Raw genomic sequence first — 6000 nt, 5'->3', positions numbered from 1 at the left:
ATGTGATATCTTGTAATTTTTGGAACTCCATGTTCATGGTGTGTCATATCTATGTTCATGGCTTGTTCAGACTTATCATAGAAACTTTCACAGATCTTTGTGGCGTCTCTCGATCCATCTCTCTATCCATTCCTTGTTGGTGCGTCATATCCAGCAAGTTATCGATCTCCTTTGGTGTGTAATATCCAAAGAATCGATCCACCGGTAAATCAGGAGTCTTCCGCAGCTCTTGTGCGACCATTCGCTCCACAACCTTTGATCCTTTTGAGCTCACAGTCTCTTGGATGCAAAGTTATCCCTTTCACCACCTTAGAGTGCATAATCCTTGGGAGGATCGTATCATTTGGTATCAGAGCGGAGTGCACATTTGGAGTCCCATCCGGAGGATCGTATCATTTGGTATCTGGCGAAGTGCACATTTGGAGTCCCATCCGGAGAATTTCTTGGCTATATCGTGACAGAAAGAGGGATTGAAGCCAATCCAAATCAAATTAACGCCTTTCTAAACATGCCATCTCCAAGAAACTTCAAAGAAGTACAACGGTTGACTGGGCGTATTGCGGCTCTTAATCGTTTTATTTCGAGATCGACAGATAAGTCGTTACCTTTCTACCAAATTCTAAAAGGGAACAAAGGATTCCTTTGGGATGAGAAGTGTGAAGAAGCTTTTGGGCAGCTTAAGGCATACTTAACCACTCCACCTATACTGTCCAAACCGGAAGTGGATGAAAAACTTTATTTGTACGTGTCGGTTTCAAACCACGCGGTTAGTGGAGTCTTGGTTCGGGAAGACCGTGGGGAGCAGAAACCAATCTACTACGTAAGCAAGTCAATGACGGATCCGGAAACCAGATATACTAATATGATAATGGGAAGCAGCAGGATATGTGGTCATTGAATCAAGCTTATCTGATCAACCACGGCGAATTTATGCATGAAACCAGTTGGAGAATGTTCTCAGCTGAATTACGAAACTCCTCAAAGAAGAATCAGATCAATCGGAGTTCAGATGAAGGAGTTATGCAATTTACAAAATCGGTGATCTCCAGCTTACGCGAATTCAGACATACGCCCATTCAAAGAAGGATTCCGACAAGACCAGATTGAATTAAGCTACAAACCAAATTGTTCTGGAATCTTGGTCAATCAGAGAAGCCCATCAAAGTGGATTCAGCCCAAAAACAAGAAGAAAAGAGAGATTTTCGTCCATCCTCAAACCAGCATTTATTTAAGTGTTTTTCTTTCTCTTACATGCACTTTAGAGTTTGAATTTCTATTTCCAAGTTGTGCTGCATGTTATGGACGAAATTGTTGTATCTCCTCTCTATAATGAGGCTTAATTCATGAATAAAAGTAAGTTTTGTTGTTGAGTAAAAATCAGAGAAGTTTCTCTCTTTCAAGATGTGATATCTTGTAATTTTTGGAACTCCATGTTCATGGTGTGTCATATCTATGTTCATGGCTTGTTCAGACTTATCATAGATCCTTTCACAGATCTTTGTGGCGTCTCTCGATCCATCTCTCTATCCATTCCTTGTTGGTGCGTCATATCCAGCAAGTTATCGATCTCCTTTGGTGTGTAATATCCAAAGAATCGATCCACCGGTAAATCAGGAGTCTTCCGCAGCTCTTGTGCGACCATTCGCTCCACAACCTTTGATCCTTTTGAGTTCACAGTCTCTTGGATGCAAAGTTATCCCTTTCACCACCTTAGAGTGCATAATCCTTGGGAGGATCGTATCATTTGGTATCAGAGCGGAGTGCACATTTGGAGTCCCATCCGGAGGATCGTATCATTTGGTATCTGGCGAAGTGCACATTTGGAGTCCCATCCGGAGAATTTCTTGGCTATATCGTGACAGAAAGAGGGATTGAAGCCAATCCAAATCAAATTAACGCCTTTCTAAACATGCCATCTCCAAGAAACTTCAAAGAAGTACAACGGTTGACTGGGCGTATTGCGGCTCTTAATCGTTTTATTTCGAGATCGACAGATAAGTCGTTACCTTTCTACCAAATTCTAAAAGGGAACAAAGGATTCCTTTGGGATGAGAAGTGTGAAGAAGCTTTTGGGCAGCTTAAGGCATACTTAACCACTCCACCTATACTGTCCAAACCGGAAGTGGATGAAAAACTTTATTTGTACGTGTCGGTTTCAAACCACGCGGTTAGTGGAGTCTTGGTTCGGGAAGACCGTGGGGAGCAGAAACCAATCTACTACGTAAGCAAGTCAATGACGGATCCGGAAACCAGATATACTAATATGATAATGGGAAGCAGCAGGATATGTGGTCATTGAATCAAGCTTATCTGATCAACCACGGCGAATTTATGCATGAAACCAGTTGGAGAATGTGCTCAGCTCAATTACGAAACTCCTCGAAGAAGAATCAGATCAATCGGAGTTCAGATGAAGGAGTTATGCAATTTACAAAATCGGTGATCTCCAGCTTACGCGAATTCAGACATACGCCCATTCAAAGAAGGATTCCGACAAGACCAGATTGAATTAAGCTACAAACCAAATTGTTCTGGAATCTTGGTCAATCAGAGAAGCCCATCAAAGTGGATTCAGCCCAAAAACAAGAAGAAAAGAGAGATTTTCGTCCATCCTCAAACCAGCATTTATTTAAGTGTTTTTCTCTCTCTTACATGCACTTTAGAGTTTGAATTTCTATTTCCAAGTTGTGCTGCATGTTATGGACGAAATTGTTGTATCTCCTCTCTATAATGAGGCTTAATTCATGAATAAAAGTAAGTTTTGTTGTTGAGTAAAAATCAGAGAAGTTTCTCTCTTTCAAGATGTGATATCTTGTAATTTTTGGAACTCCATGTTCATGGTGTGTCATATCTATGTTCATGGCTTGTTCAGACTTATCATAGATCCTTTCACAGATCTTTGTGGCGTCTCTCGATCCATCTCTCTATCCATTCCTTGTTGGTGCGTCATATCCAGCAAGTTATCGATCTCCTTTGGTGTGTAATATCCAAAGAATCGATCCACCGGTAAATCAGGAGTCTTCCGCAGCTCTTGTGCGACCATTCGCTCCACAACCTTTGATCCTTTTGAGTTCACAGTCTCTTGGATGCAAAGTTATCCCTTTCACCACCTTAGAGTGCATAATCCTTGGGAGGATCGTATCATTTGGTATCAGAGCAACACTCTAAGCTCGGTCTATCATTCTATCATTCTATCATCTTCTCATCTCTCCATCTTCTTTCATTCATCTCCTCATCTCTTCATCTTCTATTTCTTTTTTATTTTTATTCCTTTCTTTTTCTCAAAAAAAAAAAAAAAAGAAAAAAAAAAAAAAGAAGAAGAACAGTAGCCGGATTTGAGGGCAAATCCTTTTTCAAGAGGGAGAGTATGATATGATAATGGGAAGCAGCAGGATATATGGTCATTGAATCAAGATTATCTGATCAACCACGGCGAATTTATGCATGAAACCAGTTGGAGAATGTGCTCAGCTCAATTACGAAACTCCTCGAAGAAGAATCAGATCAATCGGAGTTCAGATGAAGGAGTTATGCAATTTACAAAATCGGTGATCTCCAGCTTACGCGAATTCAGACATACGCCCATTCAAAGAAGGATTCCGACAAGACCAGATTGAATTAAGCTACAAACCAAATTGTTCTGGAATCTTGGTCAATCAGAGAAGCCCATCAAAGTGGATTCAGCCCAAAAACAAGAAGAAAAGAGAGATTTTCGTCCATCCTCAAACCAGCATTTATTTAAGTGTTTTTCTCTCTCTTACATGCACTTTAGAGTTTGAATTTCTATTTCCAAGTTGTGCTGCATGTTATGGACGAAATTGTTGTATCTCCTCTCTATAATGAGGCTTAATTCATGAATAAAAGTAAGTTTTGTTGTTGAGTAAAAATCAGAGAAGTTTCTCTCTTTCAAGATGTGATATCTTGTAATTTTTGGAACTCCATGTTCATGGTGTGTCATATCTATGTTCATGGCTTGTTCAGACTTATCATAGATCCTTTCACAGATCTTTGTGGCGTCTCTCGATCCATCTCTCTATCCATTCCTTGTTGGTGCGTCATATCCAGCAAGTTATCGATCTCCTTTGGTGTGTAATATCCAAAGAATCGATCCACCGGTAAATCAGGAGTCTTCCGCAGCTCTTGTGCGACCATTCGCTCCACAACCTTTGATCCTTTTGAGTTCACAGTCTCTTGGATGCAAAGTTATCCCTTTCACCACCTTAGAGTGCATAATCCTTGGGAGGATCGTATCATTTGGTATCAGAGCAACACTCTAAGCTCGGTCTATCATTCTATCATTCTATCATCTTCTCATCTCTCCATCTTCTTTCATTCATCTCCTCATCTCTTCATCTTCTATTTCTTTTTTATTTTTATTCCTTTCTTTTTCTCAAAAAAAAAAAAAAAAGAAAAAAAAAAAAAAGAAGAAGAACAGTAGCCGGATTTGAGGGCAAATCCTTTTTCAAGAGGGAGAGTATGATATGATAATGGGAAGCAGCAGGATATGTGGTCATTGAATCAAGATTATCTGATCAACCACGGCGAATTAATGCATGAAACCAGTTGGAGAATGTGCTCAGCTCAATTACGAAACTCCTCGAAGAAGAATCAGATCAATCGGAGTTCAGATGAAGGAGTTATGCAATTTACAAAATCGGTGATCTCCAGCTTACGCGAATTCAGACATACGCCCATTCAAAGAAGGATTCCGACAAGACCAGATTGAATTAAGCTACAAACCAAATTGTTCTGGAATCTTGGTCAATCAGAGAAGCCCATCAAAGTGGATTCAGCCCAAAAACAAGAAGAAAAGAGAGATTTTCGTCCATCCTCAAACCAGCATTTATTTAAGTGTTTTTCTCTCTCTTACATGCACTTTAGAGTTTGAATTTCTATTTCCAAGTTGTGCTGCATGTTATGGACGAAATTGTTGTATCTCCTCTCTATAATGAGGCTTAATTCATGAATAAATGTAAGTTTTGTTGTTGAGTAAAAATCAGAGAAGTTTCTCTCTTTCAAGATGTGATATCTTGTAATTTTTGGAACTCCATGTTCATGGTGTGTCATATCTATGTTCATGGCTTGTTCAGACTTATCATAGATCCTTTCACAGATCTTTGTGGCGTCTCTCGATCCATCTCTCTATCCATTCCTTGTTGGTGCGTCATATCCAGCAAGTTATCGATCTCCTTTGGTGTGTAATATCCAAAGAATCGATCCACCGGTAAATCAGGAGTCTTCCGCAGCTCTTGTGCGACCATTCGCTCCACAACCTTTGATCCTTTTGAGTTCACAGTCTCTTGGATGCAAAGTTATCCCTTTCACCACCTTAGAGTGCATAATCCTTGGGAGGATCGTATCATTTGGTATCAGAGCGGAGTGCACATTTGGAGTCCCATCCGGAGGATCGTATCATTTGGTATCTGGCGAAGTGCACATTTGGAGTCCCATCCGGAGAATTTCTTGGCTATATCGTGACAGAAAGAGGGATTGAAGCCAATCCAAATCAAATTAACGCCTTTCTAAACATGCCATCTCCAAGAAACTTCAAAGAAGTACAACGGTTGACTGGGCGTATTGCGGCTCTGAATCGTTTTATTTCGAGATCGACAGATAAGTCGTTACCTTTCTACCAAATTCTAAAAGGGAACAAAGGATTCCTTTGGGATGAGAAGTGTGAAGAAGCTTTTGGGCAGCTTAAGGCATACTTAACCACTCCACCTATACTGTCCAAACCGGAAGTGGATGAAAAACTTTATTTGTACTTGTCGGTTTCAAACCACGCGGTTAGTGGAGTCTTGGTTCGGGAAGACCGTGGGGAGCAAAAACCAATCTACTACGTAAGCAAGTCAATGACGGATCCGAAAACCAGATATACAATGATGGAAAAACTTGCACTCGCGGTGGTAACTTCGGCTCGGAAGCTCCGCCCATATTTTCAATCCCATCCGGTTGAAGTATTAACCAACCAACCACTCCGAACAATTCTTCATAGTCCAA

This window comes from Arabidopsis lyrata, assembly GCF_000004255.2.
Source record: "Arabidopsis lyrata subsp. lyrata unplaced genomic scaffold ARALYscaffold_4, whole genome shotgun sequence".
In the NCBI taxonomy this organism is placed as follows: Eukaryota; Viridiplantae; Streptophyta; class Magnoliopsida; order Brassicales; family Brassicaceae; genus Arabidopsis; species Arabidopsis lyrata.
This window is presented reverse-complemented; position numbering follows the sequence as displayed.